Raw genomic sequence first — 24,863 nt, forward strand, 5'->3', positions numbered from 1 at the left:
GTTGCGTCCCGAGGGACAGCCGTGAGTAGAGGGAGGAGTCGTTGGCAGCTTGACTGGAGGTGGCCACTTGCTGTGTATTTAGCATAGCAGCACACTCAGCTGCTCCCTCAACCTGTAGTGCGATGGTAATTGCTCTGGACAGCAGCAGATCGTCTTTTCCAGTAGGAGAGTCTCACGCACCTTTGTGTTGTTGGTGTGTTCGATTAGCTGGTCGCGAACCATCTTGTCCTGAAGCGCGCCAAACTTGCATGAGCTAGCTAGCCCTCGCAAATTAGCTACGTACTGCCGCACAGTCTCACCAGGCAGTTGGTGTCACTGACGGAATATAAATCGCCGAAGGAGGGCACTCTGTGGAGCAGCGAAATGGGTGCTCATAAGTCCCACAGCTTCGTCAAAACTTGTGACGTTCCCCAGAGTCCCGAGCACACGATGACCCTCTGCTCCCAAGCAGTGTAGCAACAGAGCCGTCTTCCTAGCCTGGCTCACGTCGTCGAGCCCTGAGGCGATGATGTAATTTTCAAAACTATGTAGCCAGCGAGTCCATGGTACCGGAGGCTCGCCAGGTAATGCCAGGAAGGGGGCAGGTGGTGGGAGAGAGATATCAGCCATCCTCGTCGCCAATATTGTATTTAGAAATCACGTCAGGACACAGCGCTGTCGCTCGACACAACCTCTCCGTGGCATTCTTTATTTAGACTGACACAGCATCAAAGGCAGACCCGATCAAACAACCCAGAGCCCGCAGGCATCACCAATCGATCCCAGCACAATAGAACAGCACCAAATCAAATGCAGCACTGTCGATGTGTGCAGACATAACAGACATGTCTCAATTAGGCTATAACAGTGCATAAACAAACAAAATGAAACAAAAGCAAACAAATTCACAGCATCAAAACATCTAGCCTATGGCTTCAAAAACGCTAACAAGATCACAGTCGTCACCATTAGACACGGAGCTTAGCTAGCTGGCTAACATCTGTAGCACTATTAGCATAGCAGGCTAACCCTGATACCATGAATGGAGCGGGGCGGACTGAGAGAAGACGGCGGTTGCAGCAGGTGGCGACGCTTTCTCATCGGCGACGACGGATCGGACGGATCATACGGCACCAAGTGTGACCGGTCTACTTTTTCAATGCTTTGTGTAGGAAAGACAGGACAACTTCTCTCATGCATGGGATCTGTATTCTGTCGTATCTCAACAAAACAGGACAGGTTTCAGAAAACGTCAGATCAGCTCCTGCTGTAGCCTACGCCAGAATCGGGACCCACATTAGACATAAGACACATTAGGAATGGATAAAATAAATTACAGGGGCAGACAAAATGAACATATACCTCTTTCCAAAGCGGGAAAGAGGCAGAAGTCAGGGGGACATACGTTTTATAGCTACTAACAGGAAATGGCGTCACAATAGGGCGGGGCTACTAACAGGAAATGGTGTCACAACAAGGAGGGTCTACAATAAGCGTTTCCTTATGATATAATAAAATAAAATAACAATGTTGGCAATGAAAATAATAATAATAATAATAATAATAATAATAATAATAATAATAATAATAATAATAATAATAATCATGTCATCATGAAGGCATGTCTGATGTGGTTTGTCACATGTCTTGCAGGTCTTCCTCATTTTGCAGTCCCATGAGTGATGGCCATGTTGTGGTTACACCGCCCCGAGCTGCCTCCCCGGCACGTTCAAGCCACTCCCCCAGCTCGGACGTGCCGGAAACATCCGAGCGCTCGGCTCGCGCTCTGAGGAGACGAGAGCTGCACTGCACCAGGTGTTTGCCATCATCCACCAGGCAAACCTGTGGCAATCAGGCAGCCCTCTACAAGAAGTCTCCCAGAACAACACTCCGTGCTTCGACGTACTGAACCCTGCGGTAAAGCTCTGACAAGCCCTCCAGCGTTCCTTGCATTCTGTTTATTCCCCAGTGTCTTATCTCCGTGTCTCTGTTTCCTCCCAAGACTCTCCCTCCGCGACTTCCACGGCTCCCCGCGTCTCCCTCGTCCCCAGCGACCTTCACGTTTTTCCCCGGACCTCTCCCGCGATCTCCCCCCTTGTCCCTCTACCTGGACCCCTCTTTTCGGACTCGACTTCCCGGATCTCGGACCCGGACTTCCTCGGACAACCCCTCTTGGATCACGGACTGGACTTTCTTGCCAGGTGCATTTCAACACCTCCTGATCATTTACATACCGCACCACACATAGGCTGAAAACACTCACACATAGTTATACACGCAAACCACGGGACACCACACATAGTTTATTCACACATCCCACTAACAGAACGTTTTTCGCACCATACATTCCCCTCCCACAATAAAACCACCTTTTGGATTTTGAAGTCATCCTGTGTCTGTCTGCCTTGGGTTTCGCCACACGGGTCGGGTTCTGGTGCGCGAGCATAACACTGGGCCATCTTACAAAAACATCCTTGGAAGCACTTGGTGGTGTCATCAACATTAGGCCTTGCAGAGTGCTGAAGAGGGTTGTGGAGGAAGTCTGGGATCCCTGCCTGGGCCACTGACAGTGTTTGCCGAAAATTGTGCTCTAGCACAAAAAAAGTTTGTGGACCTGATGGCATGTTGAACGAAATGCTAAAAAATATGAACAAGAAATTCCAATTGGCGATATTAATACTATTCAGTTAAGTTCTGAGTGTAGGCTATTTTCCTGACATCTGGAATCATGGATTTATAACCCCAATCTCTAAAAGCGGACACAACTTTGAGTTTAATAATTCCCAAGGCATCTGTGTGAACAGTAATCTGGGGAAGGTCTTCTGTAGTATTATGAATGCCAGACTTCTGAACTTCCTTACCAAGAAAAATGTCTTGAGCAAAAGCCAAACTGGATTTACTATACCACGACACCGCACAACTGATCATATTTACACCCTACATACCCTATCCAAAGGAGTTGAATCAAGTGCAACTGGACGTGGTATATATCTGTGAAGACGTTTCCCCTTTCATCCAAGAGGCTTCCTCAGTTCGTGCCTTTCTGACTAGACTAGGCTAGTCTGACAGGCTGGTGATGAGACTCAGAATTTATCCTCTAGGAGTCGTTGTCAGAGCTATTGATATGCGTGGCTCTTTTGTGTACCAATGTTATGGCCGCGCCCGTCGTTATCGGAGCTATTGATATGCATTTGTTTAGCAGCGACGGTCGTTGGGGGAGTAGGTAGATCACAAAGAGCCACGCATATCAATAGCTCTGATAACGACTCCTAGAGGATAAATTCTGAGTCTCATCCCCAGCCAGTCAGACTAGCCTAGTCTAGTCAGAAAGGGACGAACTGAGGAAGCCTCTTGGATGAAAGGGGAAACGTCTTCACAGATATATACCAAGTCCAGTTGCACTTGATTCAACTCCTTTGGATGACCATGACCTGGATGAATGAGAACATTCACAGACCTACATACCCTAATTGAACAACATATAAACCAAAATAAAACAAAAAATTATGCCCGTTTTATTGACTTCCAAAAAGCTTTTGATTCTATTTGGCATGCAGGACTGTTGTACAAAGTTATTTAAGAGTGGTGTAGAGGTAAAACATATGATATTATTAAATCAGTGTATTCTGGCAATATGTGCAAATTGGAAAAAAAAAGAAAAAAGAACAGAATTCTTTACCCAAGAACGAGGTGTCCATCAGGGCTGTAACCTCAGCCCTTCACTCTTCAATATCTACATCAAGGAATTGGCTACGATACTAACGAAGTCCTCTGTCCCCGGGGTAGGTCTCCACAATCAGGAGGTGAAATGCCTACTCTTTGCAGATGACCTGCTTCTGATGTCCCTCAAAGCAGATGGCTACAGTAGAGCCTGGATCTGTGTGAACATTACTGTCAGACCTGGGCCCTGACAGTAAATCCCAAAAAGACCAAAATAATGCTATTCCACAAAAGATCCTGATCTCAGGACGTTCTACCTATATTCTCCATTGGTAAAAAAAAACATGTAGAGTACTGCACACACTACACCTGTCTAGGATTAAAACTAAGTTAAACTGGACATTTTAATGAAGTAGTTCATGAGATGAGAGGGACAGCACGACGCGCTTTCTACACCATAAAAAAGTACAAATCAAAATACCAGTTAGAATTTGGTTGAAATTAATTGTTATTGAACCAATTGCACTCTATGGTAGTGAGGTGCGGGGTCCACTTACAAAACAAGACTTTACTCAATGGGAGAAACACCTCACTGAGACCTTGCGTGCAGAGTTCTGCAAGATCTTCCTACATGTCCAGAGGAAAGCTACAAACAATGCATGCAGGGCAGAATTAGGCCAACACCCACTAATACTAAACACACAAACAAGAGCAATGAACCTTTGGACACATGTAAAACTAAGTAACCCCCTCTTGTATCATCACCAAGAGCTGAATACTAATAGGAACCCCCTTACCCAACTGGTCCTGAGGCTGAGAGCACAAACCTGCTCTAGTCACACACTTCAGCGACACAACACACATCACCAATCAGACCCAACACATTACCAAACAGTTAAAACAAAACTACCTCACTCATTGGCAAACACAAACAAAAACACAGAGCAACATGCAGTGCTGTCTGGCTCTACATGGACAGTCCACCACAGCAGATGATGTGATCATGGAGACTGATCACCACCTAACAACAACCTGGACTGTGTGCAGACTGAGTGAGCACAGACATGCTATTGAAAAGGGGAGACACAGGAGGACTTGCTCCCTGCAGAGCAAAGGCTGTGCTGTTACTACAACCTCATCATCACTGCACCCTCAGTGAGCCTGAAACAGAGCTACACTTCCTCACCATATGTGAAAGATATAAGCATCTTAGAGGGGCACATTTTAAACTATTCCAACTAACAGCAAAAGTTTTTCTAAACCTACCAGTCCTACTAGGGGAAGACCCAGAGAGCTGTAAGCTAGCTAGCAGCAGTCTATGTTGCTGCTGCTGCCATAAAGCGAGGCACAGTGAGTGCAAATTAGCAGCAGTCTATGTTGCTGCTGCCATAAAGCAAGGCACAGTGAGTGTAAATTAGCAGCAGTCTATGTTGCTGCATGCCATAAAGTGAGGCACAGTGAGTGTAAATTAGCAGCAGTCTATGTTGCTGCATGCCATAAAGTGAGGCACAGTGAGTGTAAATTAGCAGCAGCCTATGTTGCTGCTGCCATAAAGCGAGGGACAGTGAGTGACAGTCACCTGACACATGTTGTTGCTATTCTACTTGATGACAGTATGTTGGTTTTGTCTTGTACTATGTTTCTTTGCTATGCCGGGTTTATTTCTTTGCTGTGCCGTGCTACATTGCTGTAGTGTGTTTGTTTTCAATAATGTTTTTCAATTATTGTTGAGCTTTCTCAATATTTAAAGCCATGCTTTGGCAGTATGTAAAGTGTTACGTCATGCCCAAGCTAGAAAAAACAAAACCTCATGCATCATTATTCAATCAAAATACACGCGCGACCATAATGAATTAAAAATTGAGAACAAGTGGCCCATCTTCACATAGTGAACATAAAACATGTCGTAACCCCCACAGAGCCCAGAAAGAGTCCAGATTACTGGTCATGGTGTACAAAGCGTGCTGTATCGTCACACGAGCTGCTGCCAAACCCTTCATACTCTGCACCACATCGGTCCAGCCCTGACCTAGCATCTGACTCTTCCTGGTCTTCCATATTGCTAGCTTAGCAGTTCTGAACAGAAAATTGAGCAGGACCAGGAGCAGCTTTTTTCTTGCCGTGTATTTGGGCCCAAAAACCATCATGGGGATGGAGAAATTCTCGCCCAAAGCCCCCACCCATTTCTGCAGTACCCTAAATAAGCCCACTTAAAGCTCCAACGTTTCCATCTGTGTGCAGAAAGGACATTCCTCCCCCAGTGCTTTTATCCAGGTGAGTCCTGTGTCTGTTCATAGTTATTGCTCCATGTATAATCCTCCACTGGAGATCAGCCATCTGTTTATCAACAGGAGGCTTATACAGGACCCCCCACCTACCTTTAGGGGTACAGTCTGAAGCAAAAACGTCAGTCCACCTTGACTTCTTAACTTCAGCCAAAGTGAAGGTTGAGTACCTTCACACAGCTGGAGTAAAACTGCTTCTTCCCACAAGAGCTGAAACTACCCAGCACTGGTGTACTCAGGGAAAGAAGCAGTCCGCTCCCCCCTCGCCATGCCCAAAATGCAGGACTGATGATCAGGGAGGGAAAACGCATTCATTGTCATCATCACATTGGAGGGCCTGCAGGTTCTGCAGGTTCTTAAGGAGTTCCTGCTCAACAATTGTGGCGTCTAAATGATTCTGGTTGTCTTTGATAGCTAGCTCCGGTTTAGTCAACGTCTCATAACACATGATCCTGAACAACAGGAGTGAGGAGCTGAACGTAACCTTCAAACTGAGTGGATGAGTTTGACTACGTTTTTTTTGTAACATCCAACAACATCAGATGTTTTCATTGTGGAAGAGAGAGACATCTCATCAGAGCATGTCCAGAAAAAAACTGTACCACATCAGGACAGAGTGGTTCTGGCAAGGTGCCTGCTGGAGGAGGGGACGCGAGCAACAAGGTGTTTGTGTGTGAGTGGAGATAGGTGAGCAGAGCCTCACCAGCTGCAACCCAATCCATAATCAAGCCAAGCTGCTATAAAAGACCAGCACTTCCACCCTGCCAGATCGTAGCCTGAGATCCGTCAGTGTACTGCATCCAGCTCTTGCACACAAATCTGTTTTTTTTTTCTGTATTTATAAACCTGCCCATTGACTGATATTCTACTTGTGGAAGAAAGTGCCAGAGGCTGTTCTCCTTGGAGACCTGCTGTGGATATGGGTACGGTCTGGCGCGAGATTTACACCTTCTCCCCCGGGGTTTCAAAGGCTCGTTTCAATATTTGCTACCACCACCAAGATTTGCACCCACGGATCCGCGCCCTATAGTGGTCGCGGCCTAGCCCTCGAGGTTCCGGCTGCCAGCGACGACCGGGTATGGGCCCGACGCTCCAGCGCCATCCATTTTCAGGGCTAGTTGATTCGGCAGGTGAGTTGTTACACACTCCTTAGCGTATTCCGACTTCCATGGTCACGGTTGGTCAGGGAGAGGGTGGCCCAAGGTTTGTGTGGTTTGCCCTCTTGCAGCATTGTTTTTTGGCCACCGTCCTGCTGTCTATATCAACCAACACCTTTTCTGGGGTCTGGTGAGCGTCGGCATCGGGCGCCTTAACCCGGCGTTACGTTCATCCCGCAGCGCCAGTTCTGCTTACCAAAAGTGGCCCACTGGGCGCTCGCATTCCACGCCCGGCTCCAAGCCAGCGAGTCGGGCTTCTTACCCATTTAAAGTTTGAGAAAAGGTTGAGATCGTTTTGGCCCCAACACCTCTAATCATTGGCTTTACCAGATAAAACTACGGTTTCAGAGCGCCAGATATCCTGAGGGAAACTTCGGAGGTAACCAGCTATTAGACTGTTCGATTAGTCATTCGCCTCTATACCCAGGTCGGACGACCGAATTTCACGTCAAAGACCACTGCGGGCCTCCACCAGAGTTTCCTATGGCTTCACCCTATGTTACGGCTCGCCCACCTCGTGCCGTGGCCCATCAGCTCGTCAGGGCTGGGCTTGTAGAGCCGAAGGAACGGAGAACATCGTAGGTTCACACTTAAGCCGTGTAGGCAACTTCCTTTAATCAATGGTAAATCAGAGAGACAACAAAACCACAGCTCGACTGAGCGGAGGCGGCAAGAATCATCAGAAAACTGGCTGATGTTGATTGATATTAAATATAATCCGAGTGTATTTTGTATTACTCTGTATGTAACCAATGTATGTAACCAATGTATGTAACCAGAACAGAGGGTGAAGAAGACACATTCATGTAGACAAATATATTACAGGTCTCCCACAAGAATGTGGGTAGGGGAAGGGGTTGCCCTCCCCCGGGGCCTTGGGAGAGACACCGTGTCTGGTACGAGGAGGACCCCCTGCTAAGGTCAGTAGGTTAATCAAGACCAGAGGTGTCGTAACGGAGAAGCAGGGGGGTCTATATAACCCACCAGGACACACAAAGAAGTCAGACACACACACAACGGATTGGCAGAGTGTGTCTCCAGATCTGTACTCAATAAACTCATTTTAATCTCCTAAGACGTAGTGGCTGTTTTCTTCACATCAACAAACCCGGGGACGAGGACCACGAATGTTTAACCTCGACAAATTGGGGGCTCAGTCCGGGATGTGAAGAAGCGGTCCTAATTGAACAGTGTGGCTGCCCGCCGACACCTCCCGAGCTTGGGGTCGACCCACAATACGAATAAGGTAAGCAGAACCTGTTTTAACGAAATCTGCATATTGAACTGAATTACTAAATTGTACTAAGCTCGGGAAGGAGAAGGCGGCCAGTTTAACAAAAGAGGAGGGGTTGGAGTCCCCTACGGTAAGAGTAAAAAGGAGATAGAAGAGGTTAGAGTCCTCTGTCTAAGATCCTAGGTAGTGGCGCACCCACTCACTCTCTGACGAGGGGGTGAGGTTAAGGCTGGGAAAGACTCTCCTGGGGAATTGAGGACCCCCAAAGGAGGTACACGTCAAATAGAGTAAAGGGTTAGAGTCCCTAACAGATAGGTCAAATAGAGTCAAGGGTTAGAGTCCCTAAAAGATAGACAGGAGACGTAAAAGGTAGAAGGGAGAAAGAACAAAGGAGGTTAGAAGAAGCTATTATATTGGGAGAGAGAAAGGCGGAGGACGCCGTTCCGTTGGGAAGGTATTTGTGGAAGCAGGAAAAAATGTGTAAGGAAAAGGGAGTAAAGGCAGGGAAAAAGAGACAGACATGTGGGTTGATGTCACAGAGGGAAGTAGAGAGAGAGAGGAGTGTGTGGCGGGGGCTTTACTAACCTCCGCCGCTGAAGCAATGAGAGAAGCAGAGTTGTTGTCATCCCAAGGGAGAGAGGGGGTGGGCAGTGCCCCCTCCACAGACGCGGGCTAGGTCCCGATTGCAGTGTCCACTCGTGCAGTCGCATAGGGGTCAGGGGTGCCGATATAAACCATGGAATTTGGGTGACGTACAAGCCCTACTGGATAAGATGCCCCCGATAACTGAGGGAGGGGGCATATGGTTGAATGAATTGGATAAATTAACACAAGGAAAAACTTACTTGTACAGCAAAATCATTTGGACAAAATAAGACGTAATCAAAAGAACGAGTCTGGGACCGTCTTTTTCTTTCCTGTAAAAAGGTAGAGTTGTCGCAAAGTTAGGAAGAAATAAGTCAGAGAAAGAATAAGGACACAGGGAAAGATTTGTTGTTTTTCACAAACTGTGGGGTGGTTTCCTGGTTTACGAGACTTTTTTGCCTGTGTGGAAGTTTTAAACACATACCAGGCTCTGAAACCAGTGTGTTTGCTTGTCAAATGGGGAAGGCCTAGAAGAATATAAGGGATAAGAGATAAGATCAGGGACCTAGAACACTGTATAGCGCCTCCAGAGTAAAGGGGACACTCGGGGAGTGATACCTGAGTGAGATTTGAAGTGAATGTAGCCCGTGGAATTAGATACCACACAGGACACAATTACTTCCGGGGTTCTTGTAGCTTTAATTTTATTGTTTGAACCTTCGAATGCAGATCGTTTTACTGAGTGCATACATTCCTGTGTCTTTCGAGCAAACAGCTCATAAATGTTCACAGATGTGGCAAGTTTAACAGAAAAGATTTTAAAAAGGGAAATAATAAATACAAAATACGGTGCAAAATACGGCAGTGGACTATGTACGTTAAACAGGGTTTAACAAAGACATGTGGAACTTCCTGAAGATCGCGCAACTTCTCACTCTGTCAGTTACCTTTAAACAGAATTAAAATGCATATAAAACCTTTACATCCCAAATACAATGGCATGGTGTGGCTTTATTCACGCCAACATTACCTTGTCATGCCTGCAATGGCGAACAGCGGTCGACGGCTCGCGCCCAAAATCACCGAACATCAACTCCAGTAGCGTCTAAATCAAACCATCTTGTCAAATTACCGACATACAATATTGTTTGGAATAATGTTACAGGTATATTTCACAAGATATTTACCCTTACTTACTACGGAGTAAGAGCACCGTCACACCGCAATCTTCAGGCGCTCCACACAAGAAAAAAAGAAAGAATACCCAAGATGCACTTGGATAACTTGCGCGGAGTTACATAAAAGCCCGCCACTGCCACTTACTGGTCAAAACATGCAATGACAACCAAAACTATAAAAATACACTCACAATCTGCCTCACAATTTAAATACATCAAATGACATTTTACATGGCTTGACAGTGTAACAATTACATATATTAACAGTTAAACTATACTAAATTTAAGTGGAAAATCATTTAACATATTTAACAGATTTACCACCCGGCTACATGAAGGTACAGCCGCCCCGTTTGGGTAGAAGCCTGCTGTATCGTTCTCGCTCAAGGTGATCAAAAAACTGGCGGTTGACATTGGGTGACCCGACGGGGCCCCAACCTCTTCCGTGGTGCGGTATGTAAATGATCAGGAGGTGTTGAAATGCACCTGGCAAGAAAGTCCAGACCTAGAGTCCACTTGGTTGGCGCGTCAGTGTATGTGAACGAAGTGTGTCTTGAAAATGTGTTAAGGTTTGTAGAACGAACCCAATAGCGACAACACAAGACAAAGTAAAGCACCAACCTGGCAGGACTCGTAGAGGAGAGCCGGCCGGGCCTGGACAGAAGGGGGAGGCGCTTCAGGCGGAACTTGAGAATAGCTTCTTAAAAATGGGAAAACGTAAACTGCCCCCTTAATCCGAAAAGGAAAAAACGTAACTGCTCCTTTAAAGTCCGAAAGGGAAAAAAACGTAAACTGCTCCTTTAAAGTCCGAAAGGGAAAAAACGTAAACTGCTCCTTTAAAGTCCGAAAGGGAAAAAAACACAAACTGCTCCTTATAGGTAGAAGTCCAACCGAGTAATAAGATCCACAGTGAGAGAGGAGAAATTAGAATATCAAAAACTTGATCTCAACTAGAAAATCACGATGGGAAAATCCAATGGGGAAAACACAAAGAGAGTTCTTCTCCGAACAAGCTCTCAAGGAGAACTGACACAAGGGAATAATCAAACAAGCAAAAACACGGAGAATACTACAATCTGTACTCCACCGGGAGACACAGAAATGTCACAAAACTCGAGACGAAGAATTTACTCACGGGACTGTTCAGGGCGAACTCGCGACGAGTTCTGGAAAGCAAACAAACTTATACTAGAGTGGTTAACGAGTAGGTAGGCTGCAGGTGTTTCAGACGCGCCCTTCCCCCGCTCTCATTGCTGGTTGCCAGGTTGGTCAACAGACCGAGCCCTAACAGTACCCCCCCCTCTACGGGAGCCACCAGGCGACCTGCCAGGCTTGTCAGGGTGACGGCGATAGAACTCAGCGAGCAGACCAGGGTCCATGATGAGCTGGCGGGATAGCCAGCTTCGTTCCTCCACCCCATAGCCCTCCCAGTCAACCAAATACTGGAACCCCCGTCCCCTGCGTCGGACGTCCATCAGCCGACGGACCTTCCACTGTGGATGCCCATCCACAATCTCAGGGGGAGGCGGAGCTGGGGCCGGAGGCAGAAGGGGGCTCTCGGAGACAGGCTTTACTCGGGACACATGAAAAACCGGATGGATCTTCATGGAGGCCGGGAGCTTAAGACGCACAACTGCAGGACTGGGTACTTCCTGGATCTCGAAGGGTCCAACGAACTGGGGATTCAGCTTCTTGGCAGAGGACTGAAGGGGGAGATCCTTGGTGGACAGCCAGACTCTCTGTCCGGGTTGGTAAGCTGGTGCTGTGGATCGGCGACGGTTAGCTCCTCGTCTGGCACGTTCCGTAGCACGGAGCAGCGCAGCCCTGGTGATCTCCCAGACACGACGACAGCGGTCCAGATGAGTCTGCACGGAGGGAACCTCCACTTCGGACTCCTGTGCAGAGAAGACGGGCGGCTGGTAACCCAGGGATGCCTCAAAGGGCGAGAGGCCGGTGGCGGAGCTGACCAAGGAGTTGACCGCATACTCGACCCAGGGGAGAAACTGACTCCAGGAGGTTGGCTTCTTGGCAGCGACGCAACGGAGAGCAGATTCCACACGCTGGTTCATCCTCTCAGTCTGTCCGTTAGTCTGCGGATGATATCCCGACGAAAGGCTGACCGAGGCGCCCAACCCCTTGCAGAAAGCACGCCACACACGGGAAACAAACTGGGGCCCTCTGTCTGACACAATGTCCTTGGGAAGTCCATGCAAACGGAAGACGTGGCTCATCAGGAGGTCAGCGGTTTCTGAAGCAGAAGGAAGCTTAGGCAAAGCCACCAGGTGAACACCCTTGCTGAAGCGATCCACCACCGTCAGGATCACTGTGTTGCCCTGAGACGGAGGAAGTCCAGAGACAAAATCCAACGCCACATGGGACCAGGGCCGACTGGGAATAGGAAGGGGCTGCAGCAGACCAGCCGGTGCCTGGTGAGAGGCCTTGCTGCGGGCACAGATGGTGCAGGCCATGACGAACTCCTTGACGTCCCTCCTCATAGTGGGCCACCAGAACCGTCGAGCTATGAAAGTGAAAGTGCGGTGGACTCCAGGGTGGCAAGCGAGCTGACTGGTGTGGCCCCATTTGAGGACCCGAGACCTCACTGAGTCCGGAACAAACAGTCGGCGAGGCGGCACGTTGCTCGGGGCTGGACTGGAGCGCAAGGCGCGCTTGACCACCGTTTCAAGGCCCCAGGTCACCACGCCAACGACCTTGGTCTCAGGGAGGACGGGACTTGGCTCCACCGTTACAGGTTCCTTAAGGTGTTGACGAGACAGAGCATCTGCCTTGGTGTTGCGGGAGCCAGGACGATAAGTCAGTGTGAAGTCGAACCGACTGAGGAAACTGGCCCACCGTGCCTGCCGACCATTGAGACGTTTGGTTGCCCGGATGAACGTCAGGTTCTTATGATCAGTCCAGATGGTAAATGGATGCTCTGCCCCCTCCAGCCAATGGCGCCATTCCTCAAGTGCAGCCACTACAGCGAGAAGCTCCCGATTACCAACATCGTAGTTCTCCTCGGCGGGAAGGAACCGGCGGGAGAAGAACGCGCAAGGATGAACCTTCTGGTCGGCCTCTGATCGTTGGGAGAGCACAGCCCCCAATCCGGTGTCCGAAGCGTCCACCTCAACTATGAACTGCCTCTTGGGATCGGGATGGAGTAGGACGGGGGCACTGGTGAACCTCTCCTTGAGCGACAGAAATGCAGAGCGAGCAGCTGGGGACCAGACGAACGGCTGAGAGGGGGAGGTTAGACGGGTGAGGGGTTCTGCTACAGAGCTGTAGTTTCGGACGAACCTCCTGTAAAAGTTCGCGAACCCGAGGAAGCTCTGCAGTTCCTTACGTGACTTAGGATCCGGCCATTCCACCACCGCTTTGATCTTGCGAGGATCAGCTCGAGTCTTGCCTCCCTCCACGATAAAACCTAAGTAGTCCACTGACTCAGAATGGAACAGGCATTTCTCAGCCTTGACGAACAGCCGGTTACGAAGGAGGCGTTCGAGAACCTGCCGCACGTGCTGGACATGCTCCTCGAGGGACCTGGAGAAGATGAGGATGTCATCAAGGTAGACGACAACGAATTGGTCGAGCATGTCGCGAAGGATGTCATTCATGAGTGCCTGGAACACCGCCGGGGCGTTGGTGAGGCCGAACGGCATTACCAGGTACTCATAATGACCACGGGGAGTCTTAAAGGCTGTCTTCCACTCGTCCCCTTTCCGGATCCGAACGAGATGGTAGGCGTTCCGGAGATCCAGCTTAGTGAAGACAGTCGCCTGGGTCAGGGGTTCGAGGGTGGAGCTCATCAGAGGCAGGGGGTATTTATTCTTGATGGTGATGTCGTTGAGTTGGCGATAATCAATGCAGGGTCGGAGACCACCATCCTTCTTCTTAACGAAAAAGAAACCAGCTGCCACCTGGGAGGATGAGGGTCGGATGAGCCCTGCCGCCAACGATTCTGAAATGTAATCGTCCATAGCAGCCTTCTCGGGAATGGAAAGGCTGTAAAGACGACTGCTAGGGAGAGAGGCCCCAGGACGGAGGTTGATAGCACAATCATATGGCCGATGCGGAGGGAGAGACTGAGCCCGCGTCTTGCTGAAGACCTCCCCGAGATCATGATACTCGGGAGGAACAGAGGAAAGATCGGGAGGAGGGGCAATCGGAACAGTCTGGACTGCTGGACCAGGTGCGGCCTGAAGACACCGGGCGTGACAGGAGGAGCTCCACTCCAAAATGTTACCAGACGACCAAGCAATGTGTGGCTCATGCTGAGCCAACCAGGGACGCCCCAAGATCACAGGAACTAAGGGAGACTGGATGACGAAGAACTGAAGGCTCTCCACATGGTTTCCAGCAATAGTGAGAGACACGGGACAGGACTGTCGGGTAACACTGGCCAGGCGGCGCTCATCCAGAGCAAAGGCCTCTATTGGCCTCTCCAATTCCTCACATGGAATGTTAGCTTGAGCAGCAAACGTAGAGTCCAAGAAACACCCATCAGCTCCCGAATCGATGAGTGCGCCTACAGTGAGCCGCTGGTCTGCCCAAGCCAGGGTAACGCTCACAAGATGGTTAGCCGGAGCAGGATGGCGGGAACAGGAAAGACGGCTCACTAGGATCTCCCGGGGTCCCAGTGAGCCTAATCTTTTGGCCGCGTAGGACACTCGCTGATCCGGTGTCCCTTAAGACCGCAGTAAAGACAGAGACCTGCCTTGAACCGGGCCTCACGTTCAGCGGGAGTCAGTCGTGTACGCCCAAGCTGCATAGGTTCCTCCTCTGTCACTGTCTGGGAGGAGGAGAGGCTTGCCACAGGGGAAGTGGAGTGCGACGAAGAAGAGCCCCCTTCGGAAGCTCTGGATGGCTGAGAGGTAGAAACGGTTCCCCGTAGACCTCGCTCGCGCCTTCTCTCGCGGAGACGTCCATCGATGCGGATGGCAAGGCTGATAAGGTCGTCGAGAGAGGTAGGATCCTCCCGGGTGGCTAGCTGATCCTTGACGGCATCGCTGAGGCCCCTACGGAAGGTTACCCGAAGTGACTGGTCGTTCCAGCCACTCTCAGCCGCAGCCAGCCTGAACTCGACTGAGTAGTCAGTGACACTGCCACTGCCCTGCTGGATCCTGCTCAATCGGACACCCGGATCCTGACCGTACACTGGATGATGGAATACCTTCCGAAGCTCAGCCACAAAGTCATCGTAGGAAGAGCAGAAACTGGCCCCCATGGACCAGGAAGCAGTGGCCCACTGAGCAGCGCGGCCAGTCAGCAGGTTAGTCACGTAAGCAACTCTTGCAGCATCTGTGGTGAACCCCCTGGAACGGTGGGCGAAGACAAGCTCACACTGCATGATGAACGTGGCACAGGTCTCAAAGTTGCCATCAAAAGGCTTGGGATTGGAGATACTGGGCTCCCGGAAATCCGAAACATAAACGGTAGGATTGTCTAAGGCAACGGCTGCGGGCACTGCTGGAGGAGGGGCGGCCGGAACTGGTGGGACAGCTGGCTGGATGGTGATAGCCGCTGTGAGAGTTTGCAACTGCTTAAGAACCTCCTCTTGTTGGCTCGCGAGCGCCGCTTGCTGGGCCGAAAGAGAATCCACCGAAGCCTGGAGGGGTTGCACCTGAGCCCGGAGGCCCTGCATGGCAACAGCGGCCTCTTGTAGTTGATGGCCGTGGGAGGCTGTAAGCTGAATCTGCTTATAGAGCAGCCTGGACAGGATTGGCGTCTGGGTTGTCTGGGTTCATAGTGAAGGCGAGTTCGTACTGTTAAGGTTTGTAGAACGAACCCAATAGCGACAACACAAGACAAAGTAAAGCACCAACCTGGCAGGACTCGTAGAGGAGAGCCGGCCGGGCCTGGACAGAAGGGGGAGGCGCTTCAGGCGGAACTTGAGAATAGCTTCTTAAAAATGGGAAAAAACGTAAACTGCCCCCTTAATCCGAAAAGGAAAAAACGTAACTGCTCCTTTAAAGTCCGAAAGGGAAAAAAACGTAAACTGATCCTTTAAAGTCCGAAAGGGAAAAAACGTAAACTGCTCCTTTAAAGTCCGAAAGGGAAAAAAACACAAACTGCTCCTTATAGGTAGAAGTCCAACCGAGTAATAAGATCCACAGTGAGAGAGGAGAAATTAGAATATCAAAAACTTGATCTCAACTAGAAAATCACGATGGGAAAATCCAATGGGGAAAACACAAAGAGAGTTCTTCTCCGAACAAGCTCTCAAGGAGAACTGACACAAGGGAATAATCAAACAAGCAAAAACACGGAGAATACTACAATCTGTACTCCACCGGGAGACACAGAAATGTCACAAAACTCGAGACGAAGAATTTACTCACGGGACTGTTCAGGGCGAACTCGCGACGAGTTCTGGAAAGCAAACAAACTTATACTAGAGTGGTTAACGAGTAGGTAGGCTGCAGGTGTTTCAGACGCGCCCTTCCCCCGCTCTCATTGCTGGTTGCCAGGTTGGTCAACAGACCGAGCCCTAACAAAATGTCTGATAAAATTGAAGCAGTGACAGATGGCTGGCAAAAACTACCCCATTACACATTAGGCAGGGTCCTGCACAAAGCCCTAATGTTAAGAGCATACAGGACTCTGCCCGAAGAAAGAAAGAAATTGGCAAAGAAAAATTAATTGGCCCTCTGGTTTTTCGAAATGTTACAGACTATGCCGAAAACGCCGAAACCAACTCAGCCAGAATCAAAGCAGAAAAGCAGAAAAGAGCAAGATAAAGCAACCACAGTTAGAGGAAGTTAGTGACATATGGGACCAGGAGACCATAAAATATTTTCAAGGGAAGGCAGGGATACACGAGCAAGCAGTGTGGGTACAGCGCGGAGCAGCGGCATGTGGGGGGTTGTGGAGAGGACCCGATGGCCGAATAGTCCTGCCACCAGGGATTAGAAGTAAGGCCCTTCAGGAGGCCCACGGAATAGGGCATGTAGGGGCTGTTCAGATGAATCGAAATCTTTGCCATTGGTGGCATCCTTTTTTGACCGACATGACTAAATACCACGTCAAGAGTTGCCCCATTTGCACTCAGTATAATCCTCGCCCCACCATAAAACCTGAAATGGGGGGGATTTCCCCTGATCTCTTGTCCAGGACAAGAGGTGGTATTGGATTATATGGATATAGGGGAAGCCAAGAGGGTGAAAGGACACCAGTATTTGTTGGTGTGTGTGGATCAATTGACAGGGTGGCCGGAGGCATGGCCGGCAAAAAAGGAAGATAGCGCCACTGTTATAAAATGCTTGATTAACCACTACATACCTCGACATGGATTTTCCACCAAAATCCGCTCTGACAACGGATCTCATTTCAAGGGGGCCGACCTCAGAAAGGTCGAGAGCCTATTAGGACTGAAACACGCCTTTTGGGACCGTATACCATCCACAGTCCCAGGGCAAGGTAGAAAGAATGAATCAAAACCTCAAACAAAAACTGGCTAAAATTTGTGCTCAAACTAAAATGAATTGGGTTGAGGCCCTTCCCTTGGCACTAATGACGATTAGGTCATCAATCAATCAGGGGACCGGGTTCACCCCATATGATTTAATGACGGGGCGACAGTTTCCGGGGCCAGGGGCGGCCTCGATGGAGGGACTAGAGTCAATGAGGGGGAACTAAAAGCACATGTTTTAAAGAATTACAGACTTTGGTTTCAGATTTCTCCCGACAGGTTGGCGAAAGACACACGCCGGCACCGGAATCCACCCTCCCCCAGGCGCGGTGGATCCTGTTGTGAGCCATTACGCGGAAGTGGGCGGAGCCCCGGTGGACCGGACCCTACGAGGCGGTAGAGAGGACGTCTCACGCAGTCCGGCTGAAAGGGAAAGGAGACGTCTGGTACCACTGGAGCCAGTGTGCTGTCGCGGAGGAGCCCGGACGGACCCTAGACGCTATACAAGAGGGCCACCAGGAGGCAACGTCCCCCCAAGAAGAGAGACCAGATTCCAGCGAAACACCAAACCACACTGTTAGCTTGGAACAGGGTGAAAGTGCTGGTGACCTCTCCCCTAGGTCATAGAGGAACCCGGCCGGACGATCACATACCCGGCTAGAAGAGGCTGATTCGGGAGGAACGGCCCAGCAGATCGGCGACCCAGCAGCCTGCGCCATGACGGTCAAAAGAATTCACCATCATGTAGAAACTAGATTTGCGGTTGGGGCTCTGGCCGTGGTGATGTGGCTGACCGTGTGCGTCTGGGCTTTTGATTTAACCCAGAGCCGGGCAAAGAGGGACAAGGTAAAAAGGGGGTGTTTGCTCTATGTTTGGGGACCAGTGTTGTACTTTCATTCCCCCCGGGGGGACGACAGGCCGTCCGCGGCTGCTCCGGGTAACAGGGGCCGGAGTGTCTCTGGGAGGCATTGACGCGGGCCTGTGGAGGTCGGCCTGAGGAGAAGCAGAGGAGGCAGCGCGGGCCTCCACGGGGGGAGGAGGCGGAGCCGGGGGACGACCGCGACGAGGAGGTTGGGCTAACTCCAACGGCTGCGTCAAGTCCAGGTGTGCGGGTTTAACTCGGTCCACTGAAACATGCACGGCCGTGCCCCCAAAATGCACCACCAGGTGCTTAGTTCCCCGTTCCAGGACGCGGAAGGGGCCGTCATAAGGGGGTTGCAGAGGGGGGCGGTGTGCGTCGTGACGGATGAACACGTAGTCCGCTGACTGCAGACCTGGGGGCACCTGGGACACCGGAGCGCCGTGTAGGGCGGTAGGGACGGGTGTGAAAGCTCTGACCCCGTCCAGCAAGGAGGCTCGTTGGTCCACAGCTGACCAGGGACGCGTTGCGTTGGGCATGAAATGGCCTGGGACTCGCAGCGGCGTGCCGTACACCAGCTCCGCAGAGGAGGCCTGTAGGTCTTCCTTCGGGGCGGTCCGCAGGCCCAGCATGACCCATGGGAGCTTGTCGACCCAGTTGCAATCCTTGAGAGTAGCCCGAAGCGCAGCCTTCATGGACCGGTGGAAGCGCTCACATAGGCCGTTCGCCTGAGGGTGGTAGGCGGTAGTGCGGTGAAGCTTGACGCCCAGCGCCTCACCCACAGCACTCCATAGCTCTGAGGTAAACTGCGGCCCGCCCGCGGTCATATGAAAGGTGGGAAGGCGTACCGAAACGTGAGACCCACGACCCAATAAAAGCCCGGGCCACATCAGCAGACGTCGTGGATGCCAGGGGAACAGCTTCAGGCCAGCGCGTAGTCCTGTCCACCACAGTGAAGAGGTAGGTGAACCCATGGGAGGGGGGTAGGGGACCAACCAGGTCGACGTGGACATGGTGAAATCGTCTCTCCGGCACTGCGAAGCGTTCAAGCGGCGCCTTAATGTGGCGGTGTATGTTAGCCCGCCGACAGGCAACACACGAGTCGGCCCACGCTTTCACGTCTCTCTTAAGTCCCTCCCACACAAACTTAGCAGAGGTCAGGCGCACGGATGGCTTACCGCCTGGATGAGAGAGGCCGTGCACAGCTTCAAACACGGGGCGTCTCCAGCTGTCCCGGACGATGGGCCTGGGCTGTCCTGTGGAGACGTCACACAGGAGGGTGACACCCGTGTCGCTGAAAGGAACGTCCTGCAGGCAGAGCCCCGTGTCGGAGGTCCGGAGACGGAGGATGCTCGGGTCCGTGGCCTGGTCAGCGGCCATCTGTGCATAGTCCAGGCCTAGGTGGACCGCTCCAATCACTGCCCTAGAGAGGCAGTCAGCTACCTGGTTAGACTTACCAGCGACGTGCTGGATGTCGGTAGTGAATTCCGAAATGTAGGAGAGTTGTCGCTGCTGGCGAGCGGACCATGGCTCGGCCGTCTTGGACATGGCAAACGTGAGAGGCTTGTGGTCCACGTACGCAGTAAACTCGCGGCCCTCTAGCAGGAACGGGAAATGCCGGACGGCGAGCCAGAGACCGAGGAGTTCCCTGTCAAAAGTACTATACTTGCGCTCTCGGGGTGTAAGCTGGCGACTGGAAAAGGCCAAAGGCTGCCAAGCCCCCCCCCCCACCTACTGCTCGTGAACCGCACCAACAGCATAGTCCGATGCTGTAGGTGAAGGATGCGCTAGCAGGGTAGCCTGGGAGAGCGCAGCTTTAGTCTCGGTGAACGCACGGTCCCGCTCTGCTGTCCAGTCGACCGCGTGGTTGGGGACTTGCCTTTCAGCGCCTCGTACAGTGGCCGGATGATAAAGGCGGCTCGGGGAATGAAGCGGTGGTAGAATGTCACCATCCCGATGAACTCCCTGAGCGCACGAGCTGTTTGGGGGCGCGGAAAGGCCGCCACCGCTTCCACCTTTGAGGGCAGGGGGACCGCCCCGTCCCCTGTGATGCGGTGCCCGAGGAAATCAATGGCCGTCAGCCCGAACCGGCACTTCGCCGGGTTGACGATCAGCCCATGCTGGCTGAGGCGTGTGAAGAGGGCGTGAAGATGGGACATGTGTTCTTCCTCGGAGGCGCTGGCGATGAGTATGTCGTCCAAATAGACGAAGAGCAAAGGAAGGCCACGGAGCACTGAATCCATCAGCCGCTGAAAGGACTGGGCCGCGTTTTTGAGTCCGAATGGCATTCGTAGGAATTCAAATAGGCCGAATGGGGTAGTCACCGCTGTCTTGGGGATGTCAGGGTCAGGGAACTCAGCGAGGAGGCGGTTGAACTTGTCTGCCAATGAGAGAGAGTTGGCTAGACCTGCATAGGCCGCTTCCCCCCGCGTACACGCGAAGGAGGAGAAGGTTAAGGCGTCGACCAGACGGCTGTTCTGAATGGGGAGGAGGGGAAGCGTTACATTGGCCATGACGAACTCCCACGTGAAACGTTGTCTACCAAAACACAGTTCTACAGACCGCACGCCGTAGGTGTGGATAGGGCTGCCGTCAGCCGTCGCCAACCGGGGGCCCCGCTCCCCGCCCATCATGTCGACGTCAGTAGCAGGGAGCACGCTTCTCTGTGCGCCCATGTCACAGAGAAATCGCCGACCGGAGATGGTGTCGAGGATGAAGAGTAGTAGCCTGCTCGTATCGCCAACACTCATGGCCACTACTGACTGTTGGCCGGCCCTCTCGTTTCCCGTCGGCCTGTAGTTGCAGGGGGAACGGCACCGTTTAGCTTTCGCACCAAATCCAGCGTGGTACATAGAGTCCAGAGGGCTTGTAGCGGTCTGACGCTGTGGCGCCACCGTCGGGCCACGCCCGCGATGTCGGCGGGGGGGGGGCAGTGAAGGTAGGAGCCAGCACCCCGGCATGGGAGGAATGTTGTGTAGCGACGAAGAATCGGTCAGCCTCCTTTGCCAGCTCACGGGGATCAGTGATGGTGGAGTTAGCCAGCGCAGTCTGGACGTGGGGCGGCATGTTGCGCAGAAACAGCTCCATGAACCGGAGACATGGCTTTTCTTGACCCAGTAGGTTTAACGTCCTGCTCATTAGCTCCGATGGTTTGCCATCTCCCAAGCCCTGAATTGCGAAGAGGTGACGTGCTCTCTCCGTTGTTGACAGTTCACAAGTTTCAAGGGCCAGATTTTGAAGTGAGGCGTATTTACCATCGGTCGGTGGGTTGGTTATGAAAGCGCTTATCCTGGAAGCCGTAGCGCCCCCCAGCGCTGCCACTACGTAGTAGTACCTGGTCTCGTCTGCTGTTATGTCTCTAAGCGGCGCGAACTGTGCCTCAGCCTGCGCGAACCATGTAGCCGCGGAAGACTCCCAAAACTCCGGCAGTTTAATTGCAACGGCGTTCGTAGCCATAATGTGTGTGGTTTCAGAAAACTTAACCGACTGCGTTCAGCTGCCCCAGGTGGTACAGAGAGCGTACCGACCAGTCTGGTTCAAGCAGCTCTCATCAGACAAATCCAACTCCCACACCCAGCAGCTAGCGGCGGCCTCTGCTGTGGCATCTTCAGACTCAGGTCCAGCCCCTCCAGGCCTGTGTTGGTAACCTAACGAGCCAGCAGGCGGCGGTGTCGAGCAAACAAGCACCCCACCCTAACCCCACCCTGTGGGGCTCAACCCAGTTCCCCGGGAGCCCTTCCTCTCCAGCCCACGACCGTTTGATGGCGACTTTGAGACCTGTGCCACGTTCATCATGCAGTGTGAGCTGGTCTTCCTGCACCAACTCAGCATGTTCACGTCTGGCGCTGCCCGCGTCGCTTACATGACCAACCTGCTCACAGGCCGAGCAGCTCAGTGGGCCAATGCTTCCTGGTCCATGAAGGCCAGTTTTTGCCTGACCTACGAGGACTTTGTGGCGGAACTACGGAAGGTTTTGCACCATCCAGTCGGTGGCCAGGACCCTGGTGCTCGGCTGAGCAGTATGCAGCAGGGCAGTGGTAGTGTCACAAACTACTCTGTGGAGTTCAGGCTGGCCCGGGCAGCTGAGCGCGCCGGCAGGCAGGGCTCCACGCGCCCGTGGTACCCCAAACTCTCCACTTTTGTTTTACATTTTTATTTGTATAGCCCAACATCACAAATTTGCCTCAGCGGGCTTTAACAGCAACACAACATCCTTGTCCTTAGACCCTCTCATCGGATAAGGAAAAACTCCCTAAAAAACCCCTTTAACAGGGAGAAATAGTAGGAAGAAACCTCAGGGAGAGCAACAGAGGAGGGATCTCTCTCCCAAGACGGACAGCGTGCAATGGATGTTGTGTTCACGTAAAGGAGTTGGGCCTGAGAGTAGGAACATTGTACGCCGGCCTGATTAGGACGGCCTTGGAGCAGGAACGACACCTGCAAAACACGAGGAAAACGAAGATCACGCCTGTCTCTGAAAAAGAACCACGGCTTGTTGTTTTAGTATATACCACTATGTGTTTCTGTTACTTGGCATGCGACTCAAGGGTACATCTCCAGCACTGCAGCCTTACCTGTGAACTATTTGTTGTGTGCCAATAAAATGACACGAACCAGCAAGAAGTCGTCTGACTTCTTATTTGCCTATGCCGACCTGAATCAAAGAACCGGGCGAGCCTTCTGCAAAAGAGAAGACTCAACACTGCCACCAGCTGACTTCTTTTTCACTTTGGCTACACACAGGAGCCCTGTACTTTGAGAACCAAGTGCTCGAGATGGCATGTAAGGTTTAAGGAGAGCAGACAGGTAGGATGGGGCAAGTCCATTTAGGGTTAGCAGCAGCATTCTGAACCATCTCAAGACTTCCAGCGCTAGAATGTGGCAAACCTGAGAACAGAACATTACAGTAATCAAGTGTGGATGAAAGAAATGCATATATTAGAATCTCTGCGGAAGCTTGCGACACCCCAGCGGGGGGTGGGAGAGGTTACCCTCTCTTTCTCGATTGCTGGCAAAGCGACGCTCAGACAGGAGTGGCCTCTAGCGGGGCCCTAAAGTGCGTTCGAAGTGTCGATGATTAATGTGAATTGTAGGACACATTAGTTCTCGCAACTGACTGCGTTCTTCATCGACAGAAGAGCCGAGCGATGCACCGCTAACAGTTGTACGCTGCACTTTTAAGTGTCAGCATTTGACAGTACTCATCCGAACACGGGCGTGTTCCCAAGAAAACACAAAGCTCCGGGCGCTCCGCCGCGCACCGAGCCTTGCCGCAGCGCGTGGAGGCGTTAGGCCCCTTGCTGTCTCCTCGACGGGAGGGAGTCGGTTACTGAGAGGAAACAATGACACGCTAGAGCCCCTCTCACTCTGCGCTGTGCTCGCTACTAACCGATCCGCCAGACCGGAGGAACCAACCACCCGAAGCCGGCAAGGACGGCCAGCGGAGGCCCTCCGAGGGCGTGTTTGAGAAGATCAACCAGGTAGCCTCATGTCACCGCGCGCGGCAAGAAACACCGGTGGCAACTACTCAGTCCGCCAGACCAGAGGAACCAACCCCCCGAAGCCGTCAAAGCCGGCCAGCGGAGGCCCTCTGCACACGTGTTAAGTTGCATATCGCTCATCTTAGTAACGTGCTTAAATTCAGTGTGTTGTCGCGTCTGATTTGAGGTCATAGTCGTATGGCACACTTTCAACTTGGCGGCGTTGCTTAAAACTCAAAGCTGGATTTTTGCACGCCTCGGCAGCTCGATCATCCGGGTGTGTTGGGAGAACGGAGCATAGGGGGAGGGCTACGCTGAACCCTGCACTTTTAGTTAGTGGATGACAGCGCAGAGGCTTGCGCCACCCCAGCCGCGCTGAAAGAGGTTTTGCGCCCTCCTTCCCGATTGAAGGCGAAGCGTCGCTCAGACAGGCGTGGCTATGGGACGCACATTTCAAATACACCCTGAAATGTTGATGCTCAGCCTGTCCTGCAATTCGTTAGTAGAGTGATCCCCCGCAAAGAGTTGTAAGCTTCACTTTCGAGTGTCCACATGTGACAGTATTTATCCGAGCACGGGCATATGCGAGCATTGCCGCAGCGCGTGGAGGCATTGAACCCCCGCCCGGGGAGGAGAGGGGCGAGAATCCGTAACCGGAGGCGCACAGAGCAGCATTAAGTACAGTCTTGGAACAAATTACACGTTATTTGTACATGCAATGAAATCACTCTGCATTTAACCCATCCTAGCTGTGGGAGCGGCGTGGCCCCTCCTGGCTGTGAGAGGTTTAACCCCTCCTAGCTGTGTAGCTAGGGAGGGTTGACCTCCTCCTAGCTGTGCAGCCCATCCTGGCTGTGAGAGGTTTAACCCCTCCTAGCTGTGTAGCTAGGGGGGGTTTAACTCCTCCTAGCTGTGCAGTCCATCCTGGCTGTGAGAGGTTTAACCCCTCCTAGCTGTGTAGCTAGGGGGGGTTGAACTCCTCCTAGCTGTGTAGCCCATCCTGGCTGTGAGAGGTTTAACCCCTCCTAGCTGTGTAGCTAG

General features: G+C 51.8%; 1 pseudogene; it reads right to left on the reverse strand.

The window, feature by feature from the left end:
• Nucleotides 1-23,359: 23,359 nt before the first annotated feature.
• On the reverse strand, nt 23,360-23,506 carry LOC130133550 (5.8S ribosomal RNA; annotated as a pseudogene).
• Between the last annotated feature and the right edge of the window lie 1,357 nt (nt 23,507-24,863).

Source organism: Lampris incognitus, unplaced genomic scaffold (assembly GCF_029633865.1).
Source record: "Lampris incognitus isolate fLamInc1 unplaced genomic scaffold, fLamInc1.hap2 scaffold_38, whole genome shotgun sequence".
Classification (NCBI taxonomy): domain Eukaryota; kingdom Metazoa; phylum Chordata; class Actinopteri; order Lampriformes; family Lampridae; genus Lampris; species Lampris incognitus.